The sequence below is a fragment of the Syngnathus typhle genome, unplaced genomic scaffold, assembly GCF_033458585.1.
Source record: "Syngnathus typhle isolate RoL2023-S1 ecotype Sweden unplaced genomic scaffold, RoL_Styp_1.0 HiC_scaffold_35, whole genome shotgun sequence".
NCBI lineage: Eukaryota > Metazoa > Chordata > Actinopteri > Syngnathiformes > Syngnathidae > Syngnathus > Syngnathus typhle.
The window spans coordinates 877,600-890,000 of record NW_026871941.1 but is presented as its reverse complement, the minus strand read 5'-3'; positions in this window follow the sequence as shown (position 1 = coordinate 890,000).

Sequence of the window (12,401 nt, the reverse complement as noted above, 5' to 3'; positions counted from 1 at the left end):
TACTGTGTTAGTTTTCTGCTGCCATCTGTGGTGGGTTTTCCTTATCCCTTGTTTAGCTGGTTTGGCTTCTTTCTCCGTGAAAAGATAGGTTTTATATTTACTTTGGGAAAAAGGTAAAGATAAGTTTTCCTTACACAATAGGAAGGTTAAAGAGTTGTTAAAATCCACTGGAGGGCGGGCTCCCCTGCTTGCCTGTGAGACGATAGGAATGCGCATTGTGTGTGTGTGTGCGTGTGTATGGTTTGACTGAGAGTGACCTCATTTGAGCTCTGATTTGAGGTTTGAGTCCTCTGTATAAACACGCAGGAGTGTAAACAGTGGCTTTGTGTGGACGAAAGCAAGGATTCTCCGTTTCCTCCGGAGACCCACCACACATCGAACATTTATCCACTGTCCTGTGAACTAAATTGGCTTTAGGACACTGCGGGTGCCATTCAAATTGCCAAATCCGTAAACTAAACAAATAAATCATGGGGACAGCAAATAGCAAGCAAAAGCCGCTGCCCCGACATGAATTGAAATGCAAAGATTGGACATTGATGGAAGAAGTTGACCCCGAAAATGTAAAATATCTTGACAAATGGATAACCGATTACAAATTTGACGGTCAGCTGAGAATAAATTCGTTGAATAACCTAAAGCAATCAATTGATGCTAAATGTGGTGTAAAGAGGAATAACGACGGATATCATCTAATAGTGAAATGGGAATTGGAGGCTGAGAAGAGAAAATGTGGGCAGATAAGAGAAAGACTGAGAGATAAGGAAGATGGAGGAAAGATAAAAAAGAACTTGTTGTTGCACAGGCAGGAGGATGATGAGACAGTGTCAGCGCGGGCTCGCTTGAAGGCCAAAGCTGACGATGCGATGAATGAGGATGAAAAAAAAATGATCAATCTATAAAGACGGAGATTGCAGCACGCCAAAGTGAACCAATTTTCCCGTCTCTGTACCCCAAATTACCAAGCACAAATCATCCTCCTGAGTATGGTGCTTCTGCTCGTGGTGTGTTGACGCGGAGCCGTGCTCGTGGTGTGTTGACGCGGGGCCGTGCTAAGTTGGTTCCTTCGGCTGACGCAGACGCATACCCGATGATTGAAGTGGCAAATCCTCATGATGAGGGAGGACCCACAATTTTAGTATACAGAACATGGACCCACGCTGATATAAAATCAGCAATTGAGGGTATAGCGTTGCCCACTGAAGATGTTGATCAATATTGTACCGACATGAGACAACTCATTGCTTCATACAATTTGAGAGGCGATGAAGTACAACAGGTTTTTATGGCATCTTTAACCAAACATTGGGCAAGCGTTAAAGGCACCTGGGATCCCTTTGATTCCCGGGGCCGTCCATTGGAATGTAACGGGGTGCCATTACAAAGAGAAATTGACCAACTATTGGGCAGGATCAAAATAAAATTTGAACGTAGAGCAAATTACACAGACATTGGCCGAACCAAACAAAAAGACGATGAGTTGTTTGAAGACTTTAGGCACAGACTCGAGAGAGTGTTCAAGGCCAATAGTGGCTTGGAGCATGGAACTGATGTTTATGACCAACAACTCAAAAACGCTCTACATGCAAATTCGCGACCAGCAATCCAGAGCTGGATCACTAAACATATGATCACTTTCCCGACATCTACCTTGCCACAGTTCATTGATCATGCTATACACGCCGAAAAAGTTGTCAATGCAAAAAGAGCAAAAGAGAAGGGGAAAATGGGCACCGTGTTTTTTGTTAAAGGAGAGCAGTCTGAGATGTTTTATCAAAATAAGACCTTCGAACCACGCCTGGAGGGGCGTGGTCGTAACAAATTCCGTGGCAAGGGTAGAGGGGGGTACAGTCGTGATTCTCCCAATTATGGAATAAATGACCAGCCCGCTTCAGGTCAGTCAAGACGGTACAATGCTGGACCTCCCGTTTGCTGGTCATGTGGGAAAACAGGCCATATAGCAAGAAACTGCCCAGATAATCACAAGGGTGGGAGTAGACCTCCCTTATGACTGGCCGAAGGTAAAAATACAGTTGAAACAACTGTCTTGCCAACAGCTCCCCCTGTTGATGTAGATTTGAACATTCAAGATTTGTTGATGAACAATGTTGAGAAGCCAGTGATAACTCTATTCGTAAACGGGACTCCAATAACCTTTTTGTGTGACTCAGGGGCATGTGTGACCACGTGTCGTGACATACCTGCAGATGTGCAAAGTAACGGTAGATCCTTTTGGGTGAGAGCAGCGAATGGGCTGGCAACCCCAGTTCCCCAGTCTCGACCAGTTTGGATACGGGACCCAGAAGGGGGAAGTTGTTGCATTCCCATTTTGCTGATGCCCAGTTGCCCTATTAATTTGCTAGGTAGAGACGCTCTCACTGCCCTTGGGCTTTCCCTTGTGTCTCTTAATGGTCAAATTGCTGTCAAAAGGCGACACCAGTTACAGATATTTGGCCAATTTCACTGCTACTATTTTTATTCATTGGATTTGGCTGACGCAGAAGTGATGGAATTTGGTTCCCCTCTTTTGGCCCGTGTGGCCACCCTTTTGCGCTGCCCTGAACAAGCAATGGAAGCCAATCAACTACACATAACTATGTGGCATAAAGACACACCGGGTCCTGATCACAACTACGAGAACATGCTTGAGGCTGCTACACCTGCCACCTTGACAACTTCTTTCCTTCTGCACGATGGTGAGAGCCGTGCTTGTGTAGTCATACAGGCGGCTCCCCCTGCTGTGCAGAAGTTACACGTGTCTCCCACTCCGCTCCACATCTCTCTCTACAGGCCTCACACCGCAGCCTGGCAGAGTTTAGGATTTATGGCTGGTGATGCCTTGGCAGCTTCTGACTGGACTCAGGTTAATCCTGACTCCTTTTACAGTCCTTCCACCAAGCTCTTCAAACAAAATATGACTAAAGCCTTGTCATTCATTAGTGGAATCCACGCTGATCCTGGTGTTGAGCAAACACCCTCATCTTGAGATTATGTGTTGACGTCCGATGACGAGCACATCCTCGCTGAGGTCCCAAGTCATCTTTGGTCTGCGGGTCCTTCTGACGTTGGTTTAGTGAAAGGTGCGCTTCCTGTTGTCATAAGACCTAAAACTGAATACCGCCCTTGTGTGAGGCAGTATCCTTTAAAACCTGATGCCTTACAGGGTATAGCACCTGTTATTTCTGATTTATTAAAAGCAGGTGTCATCGTTCCTTGCCCGGATTCTCCTTGCAATACCCCAATTTTCCCTGTAAAGAAGGCACCCCCTTCTGTGGGGTGGAGAATGGTGCAAGACTTGCAAGCTGTAAACAATGCTGTTATTCAGAGAGCACCTTGTGTCCCTGACCCGCATACTTTGTTGAATTCATTGACACCTGATGCGGAAATCTTCACAGTGATTGACATTAGCAATGCTTTTTTCTCTGTCCCTATTGCAAAAGAGAGTCAGTTTTGGTTTGCGTTTACATATGCTGGCTCAAGGTACACCTTTTCAAGGTTACCACAAGGGTACTGTGAAAGCCCGACAATTTACTCCCAGGTGATGGCAGCCAGCATGGCTAAATTTGTCCCGCCAATGGGAAGTCAGATCTTGCTTTATGTTGATGACATTTTGATAGCATCTCCTGATTTTGCCTCTTGCCAAAAAGACACGCTTGCAGTGCTGCATCACTTGGCAAGTGAAGGCCACAAGGTCAGCAAGAACAAGCTTCAACTGTGGTCCGCTGAAATTAAGTATCTAGGCCACAATCTAAGTTCCCAAGGTCGATCCATAATTGAAAGCAGAAAAGCCTCTATTTTACAAGCTCCTAAGCCACTAACAAAGAAGCAAATGATGTCTTTTTTGGGTCTCACAGGTTATTGTAGAAACTGGATACTTGATTATGCCCAAATTGTTGCTCCTCTGTCCAAATTGATGTATGTGGAAGACATCTCAATGTCCGCTCACTTAAAATGGACTCCTGAAGCCGAGGATGCTTTTGTTTTGATCAAACAGGCTTTGGTCTCCAGCTCCACTCTAGCCTTACCCAACTATGATAAGGTGTTTGTCCAGACTGTTGACTGCAAAGGTCATTACATGACCTCTGTTTTGCTCCAATCACATGGCTCAAAATTGCGTCCTATTGCTTTTTATTCCTCTAAACTGGACAGTGTTGCATGTGCTCTCCCACCATGCGTGAGGGCCGTGGTGGCAGCCTCCATGGCTGTGGAGAGCAGTGCTGGTGTTGTGTTATTTCATCCTTTAACACTGAAAGTTCCTCATGCTGTCTCGGCTCTTCTGCTACAGACTAATATGACCTTTCTGTCGCCTGCGCGTCATCTTTCTTGCATGGCTACGTTGCTGTCTCAGCCGCATCTGACCGTTGAAAGATGCACGACACTCAATCCTGCCACTCTCATTCCCCTTCCTGACGATGGCGAATTCCATGATTGTGTCGATGCTGCCCAACAGATTGCAAAGGCTCGGCCTGATTTGGAAGATACGCCTCTGCCAGATGGTCATGTGGTTTTTGTTGATGGGTCTTCTAAGAAGAATGAGTCTGGTGTGACCCTTACTGGGTATGCCATTGTTACTGCCGACGTGGTTTTGGAGGCTGCTAAACTGCCATCCAGTATGTCGGCACAGGCCGCTGAGCTCATTGCTTTGACTGGGGCCTGCAAATTGTTTGCAAACAAGTCCGTCACTATCTGGACTGATAGTCAGTATGCTTTTGCTACAGTGCATGTTTTTGCTCAGCAGTGGAGCAACCGTGGCATGATAACTTCTACAGGGAAGCCCGTCTCCCATTCCGCTATACTAACTCAACTTTTGGATGCTGTCCAGCTGCCTTTAAAGGTAGCGGTTTGCAAGTGTGCTGCTCACACTGCGGGCTCTGATCCTGTTTCTCTCGGTAATGCTTTTGCTGACAAATCCGCTAAGGCCGCTGCGGAAGGCCTGCTTCATGTCCTCTCGTCTCTCACGGCTCATGATTCAATGTCACACATCTCCCCTGATGTGTTGCTTGACATGCAGTCTCAGAGCCCCTCCCAGGAACGACTCTCTTGGGAAAAGCGGGGTGCAACTAAAAACACCGATGGTCTTTTTGTGTGACCTTTGGGCAAACCTGTCTTGCCTCGTAGCTTGTTCAAATGGGCTGCTATTTCAAGTCACGGGGTCACCCATGTCTCGGCGGGAGGTATGGTGAAACAAGTCGAGGCTATTTATACAACGTACGGCTTTGCCGCTTTTTCACAACGATTTTGCAGAGCGTGTTTGATCTGTGCTAAACATAACCCACAAGGCCATTTAAGACCTCAGAGAGGGAAATTCCCGACTCCATTGTACCCGTTTCAGACAATACATATGGATTATATCCAATTACATAAATGTGAAGGGAAAGAATATTGATTGGTCATAATAGACGCATTTTCTAAATGGGTAGAAATATTTCCTACCAAACATGCAGATGCACTCACAGTGGCAAAAGCCTTATGCAAAGACATCATTCCAAGGTACGGTATTCCAGAAACAATTTATAGCGACAATGGTCCACATTTTGTAAATCAAATAGTGCATAACATTGGGAGAATGTTCCACATAAATGTAAAGAACCATTGTTCATACAGACCGCAATCCGCTGGCCTGGTTGAGAGAGCGAACCAGTCTATAAAAAACAGATTAAAGAAATGTATGGAAGAAACAAAACGACCGTGGACTCAGTGTTTAGACCTGGTTAAAATGTACATAAATATTACAAGTACAACAGGGCTAACTCCTTATGAAACTATGTTTGGGAGACCTTACAGGCTTCCTCAGTTCAAAAACACATGGGAGATCCCCGAGGAAGCCACGTTAGCTGATTACATGAGGAAAATGTTGGAACGTCAAAAGAATCTAACCAATAACACTGATGATGAACCCATTTCTCTGCAGGAAGACCCCAAAGTGGTACCGGGAGACTGGGTTTTGATCAGGAGTATCAAGAGGAAGAATTGGCATTCACCCAAGTGGGAAGGTCCCTTTTTGGTACTACTCACGACACCTAATGCTTTAAAAATAGCCGAACGCAACACGTGGATTCATTTAACTCATTGTAAAAAAGTGATCTCCGCAGACCCAACCTAAGTACGGAAGGTGAGCAAAGTCTGGTAATAGTGCCTGATTCTGGTGTCAAGATCCAGGGTTGACACGAAAGCTAGCAGAAGATTTCCAAGACACCAACCCGAAGCTCAGGGTGTTGACTCTGGGGAGATCCAAAACATGAGCATCAGAGAGTCATTTGGTGAGTGCTTTAATCGGGCTGTAGCCTGCGCGAAGTCTACCATGTGCTTTTGGTTGTTTTTGATGGTTTGTGTTACCATTATATTTTTTTCGGGGGTTACTTTATCTGGAGGGATAGAGTACCATGAGCCTCGCACATTATTCTCTCAGGCGACTGCTAACGCTAATTCTAGTCGATGTGGCTCATGGGGAGAACTTGCTAGACATAAGCGCGACACTAAATCCCCTTTTGGTCATGTTGTTTGTGTTCCAGGAGCCGTCCGTGTTCCAACCTGTGTACCATGGCTTTTGTCTTGGGCTTATAATAACTCATTAATGTTTACTGTGGCTCCTAACACATCTTCTTCTATTATTTTACCTTTGAAAAGTTTGAAAGGGTTTCGTAATGGTCGCCCCACTACTGGAGATAGATGGCTCGGGTATTGGTGGTATTTAACTGGCCACCCGGTTAACACCGGCTGGGGCACCCTTGTCACCACGCAAATGCGAGGGTATTGGCCCTCTGGTTCCAGTGACGAGGCTGTGTTCTTTGCTAAACGAGTGACTTTGGTAAATCGGGGCACAAGCCTCCTTTTGACTCTTACACTCCCTGACGGTCATATTCGTCCTCCAAATGCCACCTTGTTTAACACTTCTTGTTGGGGTTTTCAACTGTGGGCTTGGTCCTCTGGAACCGATCCTCGCTTTCCTATTGCTATTTGCCTTAATAGAACAATGTCGGTCGCGGACCGTCCCGTTACAAATAAATACACCTTGTCAGCGGGAGCAAAAATCACAAGTACGCTCCTCACTGATGTAGACAGCTATTTTGTGGCCTCCACAGGGATAAGCGGTCATACTAACAACTGGCTTCTTATGGCTGGCAGGCCGCAAAGATGGCTGGCGCTAGTTGCATTGCATGCATGGGTCCCAGACCTCTTTTGAAAATCATACCTGCAAATGTAGGCCCTAGGTGTGCTGTCGTTTTGATGTTAGACTCGTCCATTTCACCCACTCACGATTGTTTTAGATGGGATACGGTTTACCCTGTTGCCCCTATGACAAAGCATAAACCCCTTTTTTCGTCTGTTGTAGCTAAGGGTAATTTTACATGCATTAGATTACCTGGTACCGGTGTGAAGCTCGGCGCCATACCTGCTCCGTGGTGTGGGTCCGTGACCGAGGTCACGGCCCCTTTTTTGCCCATTGCTCGTTGTGATATTTGGTTTTGGTGTAATAGTAACAAACTTTATGATAGGTTGCCTTTCGACAGCGCTGGAATTTGCGCTTTGGTAACCCTATTGCTACCTGTTTATTTGATACCGATGTCCTCTTATGATCTAACGTCTTTTGCTAAGTCCGTAGTGCCCAAATTCTGGCCGAGAACGAAACGAGACGCCGAATGGCGGGGCACAGCTAATCCAACCTACATCGACGCCATTGGTGTTCCTAGGGGAGTGCCGGATGAGTATAAGCTGGTGAATCAGATAGCAGCTGGTTTTGAATCCGCCCTGTGTTGGTGGTGTACTCTTAACAAAAATGTTGACAGGATTAACTACGTCCATTACAACGTGCAGAGGCTTGGAAACTGGACCGAGGCGGGTTTCAAGGCGGTCCACTCCCAACTGGCCGCTACTTCCCTCATGGCTTTCCAGAATCGAATGGCCCTTGACATGCTACTCTCAAGAGAGGGCGGTGTCTGCGCCATGTTCGGTGAGCAATGTTGCACTTTTATTCCAAATAACACTGCGGCCGACGGAAGCCTGTCCCAGGCCCTTGAGGGCCTGCGGGCCTTGAACGGGAAGATGAAGGAGCACAGTGGAGTGAACACGGAGGTTTGGGCCAACTGGTTGAACGTGTTCGGAAAGTACCGCACCCTGGTTTCCTCTGCCCTGGTCTCCGTTGCCGTTTTCTCTGCCATTTTGACCTTGTGTGGATGTTGTTGCATCCCTTGTCTCCGATCCCTAATTAACAGGCTAATTACGGCTGCTATCTCTCCACCCGCTGAGACTTTCCCGTTGCTCCTAAGGGATGACCTTTCGGTCGACGGGGGTTCCTTCTCTATTGACGACCCGGTCAGCGAATCTGTTGTGGTTAACTTGTCCGATTTGTTTTCTGACCCGGGCTTTGCCGATTGTGACTCAGTTTCCTCCCGTGTGTAAGTTGGTTCCTGCGACATGTGATCCCTGTGGCTGAAAATCTTTTTGAAGTGGCCATATGGGTGATGGGTTGGTCTCCGGGAACTTATGATAAACAGGGGGGAATTGTTAGATAAATTGTATATATATGTTATCATGCGTTCCCTAATGAGTACTTATTAATAAGTTATTGCGCAGAATGCTTGCTGTTTCGCCTTGCAGACGTCCACCAGTCCACAACAAGTCATACGATGCTGTCTGGGGCTTCCTGACCTTCTACACCTCTGGGAATCCAAGAAAGTTGCTGATAGCTCAATCTACTCTGTTGATGTCTGCACATGACATTCTGTCCTTGCATTCCTTTCCCATGGCGTCCTGTCTGTAACTACTTGTTTCACATAGAATACTTGTTTATGTCCTTGCGCTCCTTTATTTTCTCATGAGACTAGGCCATGCTTTCCCCCCCACCTGTTAGGGGCTGGTCTCACATTGTAGGTAGGGCATCCCGAAATAAAAAGAGCGAGGGGTGTGACAGATCTTTAGTGTATTCTGGACTGCTGTAAGTCTGGTTGCACTCCTCGCGAGAAAAGACTCAACATTCTGCCTCACTGGTTTTGTCTGCTGATCCTTTATCTGATTTTGAACCTGACACGGGGGGTCGAAGGGGTTCCGGCCGCCCCGCCGTCCTCAGCGCCGCTGTCACCCAGACGGGAAGCTGCGCCCCGTCCGAGTCAGACTCGGTCGGTGCGGCCCGCTGTGGCCAGCTGGCAACTAGCTACGGAAGGGTACCGGCGCTCCCGACGAACCCGCCGGGGTGGCTGGTGACCAACGCTGCGTTCGGCGCTTATTGCTGCGACCGGGAGGGAAGCTGCGCCCCGTCCGAGTCAGACTCGGTCGTTGCGGCCCCCCCGAGCCCGCACGCCTCTCGCGGAAGGTCATACGCCACCGGCGGCACGAAAGACGCCTCCCGCAACGCGGTAGTCGGGAAAGGCTATTCGGATAGTCGAGCAGAGTTGCGACAACACATCCCGCGGTGCCGTCTGGTTAGGCAAGGGTTTGAGAAACAGCATTCGCGGTAGACCGGCGCGGCCGGCGGACACCCACGCGGCGTGCCGCAATCGGATCGCGCGCTCGGCCTCCGTTGATTTCCTCTAGGTGGGGGATTCGGGGCGTCTCGGTCTCGCTGCCGTTCGGTCGCGCCAAGGCCTGCGGGGGCGGCGCGTAGCGCACGCTCTCGCGGCGGCCGAGGCGCTAGAGTGCGACCCGCAAGTGGGGAGGAACCGTCCACCCAACGCCGGCGCGAGCCGGGGCCGGTGGGGGCCCTACCAAGGCGGGTCATGAGTGCCAGTCGGTCAGTTCGGGAGAAGGGGAGGGTACTCGGAGGCCCGCCGGGAGCAGACGGGGGTCCGGAAGCTGAGGGGGGTGAAGGACGGCGGCCGGGAGCAGACGGCCGTCCCCGGGAGGGGGTGTTCATTCACGTGCGGACGCCGGGAGCAGGCGGCCGTCACGCGATTCTGCCAACCGTTCCTACCGGCCTGTGTTTAAGGAGGCGGCCGGTCCTCCGTCCTTGGATGGATAAGATTCGCAGATTTTCGCCCGGCCTGTGTTTAAGGAGGCGGCCGGTTCCCTCCTTCCTTCCTTTCTTGGATGTATAACATTCGCAGATTTTCGCCCGGCCGGTGGTTTAAGGAGGCGGCCGGTCCTCCCTCCTTGGATGTATAACATTCGCAGATTTTCGCCCGGCCTATGTTTAGTGAGGCGACCGGTCCTCCCTCCTTGGATGTATAACATTCGCATATTTTCGCCCGGCCGGTGGTTTAAGGAGGCGGCCGGTCCTCCCTCCTTGGATGTATAACATTCGCAGATTTTCGCCCGGCCTATGTTTAGTGAGGCGACCGGTCCTCCGTGGAGAGCGACCCGCAAGTGGGGAGGAACCGTCCACCCAACGCCGGCGCGAGCCGGGGCCGGTGGGGGCCCTACCAAGGCGGGTCTCATTGCCTGTCGGTCAGTTCGGGAGAAGGTGGGGGTACTCGGAGGCCCGCCGGGAGCAGACGGGGGTCCGGAAGGTGAGGGGGTGAAGGACGGCGGTCGGGAGCAGACGGCCGTCCCCGGGAGGGGGTGTTCGTTCACGTGCGGACGCCGGGAGCAGGCGGCCGTCACGCAATTCTGCCAACCGTTCCCACCGGCCTGTGTTTAAGGAGGCGGCCGGTCCTCCACGAGAAGAATTCTGCCAAACGTTCCACCGGCCTGTGTTTAAGGAGGCGGCCGGTCCTCCCCGTCGTTCCGCCGGCTTGTGTTTAAGGAGGCGGCCGGTCCTCCACGAGAAGAATTCTGCCAAACGTTCCACCGGCCTGTGTTTAAGGAGGCGGCCGGTCCTCCCCGTCGTTCCGCCGGCTTGTGTTTAAGGAGGCGGCCGGTCCTCCACTATTCCTTCCTTGGATGGAAAGCATGTAGCACTTTGAAAATTTTCGAGCACTGTGACACTTTGAAAATTTTCGAGAGTTTTTGTACTTAGAAAATTTTTCGCTCTTGCACTTCCAGAGTGCTTTGCGGTAGCTCCTAGGTTCGCTGTCCGAGCATGTGAACACTTTTTGGGGGGGAACACATCGCTAGAGACACCAGCCGCCTGGTTCTCGGGGCCAAAACTTGTGTTCCCCACACTCGTTCTGACTATATTTTGCGATTTGGGGGTAAAGGTAATGAGTACAGTGACTAGGGGGACCAACTCATCGTACTCTGGCGCACCAACAGACCAAAGCTGGTACTGCACTTACCCCTGGTACCCCAACGCCTGGTACCTGACGGGCGAGAGGCTGATTTTTCGCTATTTGCGGCCGACCGAGGGAACCAGACAAAGCGGACACTTTACGGCGCAAGAGCCGTTGGCACTTAGAAATTTTTCGACAAAGTTGGCGCGAGCTCCAGAAGGAGAGGCTGATTTTTCGCTATTTGTGGCCGACCGAGGGAACCAGGCAAAGCGGACACTTTACGGCGCAAGAGCCGTTGGCACTTAGAAATTTTTTGACAAAGTTGGCGCGAGCTCCAGAAGGAGAGGCTGATTTTTCGCTATTTGTGGCCGACCGAGGGAACCAGGCAAAGCGGACACTTTACGGCGCAAGAGCCGTTGGCACTTAGAAAATATTCGCCAAAGTTGGCACGAGCTCCAGAAGGAGAGGCTGATTTTTCGCTATTTGTGGCCGACCGAGGGAACCAGACAAAGCGGACACATTACGGCGCAAGAGCCGTTGGCACTTAGAAAATATTCGCCAAAGTTGGCACGAGCTCCAGAAGGAGAGGCTGATTTTTCGCTATTTGTGGCCGACCGAGGGAACCAGACAAAGCGGACACTTTACGGCGCAAGAGCCGTTGGCACTTGCGCGAGCTCCAGAAGGAGAGGCTGATTTTTCGCTATTTGTGGCCGACCGAGGGAACCAGACAAAGCGGACACTTTACGGCGCAAGAGCCGTTGGCACTTAGAAAATATTCGCCAAAGTTGGCGCGAGCTCCAGAAGGAGAGGCTGATTTTTCGCTATTTGTGGCCGACCGAGGGAACCAGGCAAAGCGGACACATTACGGCGCAAGAGCCGTTGGCACTTAGGCGAGCTCCAGAAGGAGAGGCTGATTTTTCGCCGTTTGTGGCCGACCGAGGGAACCAGGCAAAGCGGACACATTACGGCGCAAGAGCCGTTGGCACTTAGGCGAGCTCCAGAAGGAGAGGCTGGTTTTTCGCTATTTGTGGCCGACCGAGGGAACCAGGCAAAGCGGACACATTACGGCGCAAGAGCCGTTGGCACTTAGGCGAGCTCCAGAAGGAGAGGCTGATTTTTCGCCGTTTGTGGCCGACCGAGGGAACCAGGCAAAGCGGACACATTACGGCGCAAGAGCCGTTGGCACTTAGGCGAGCTCCAGAAGGAGAGGCTGGTTTTTCGCTATTTGTGGCCGACCGAGGGAACCAGGCAAAGCGGACACATTACGGCGCAAGAGCCGTTGGCACTTAGGCGAGCTCCAGAAGGAGAGGCTGATTT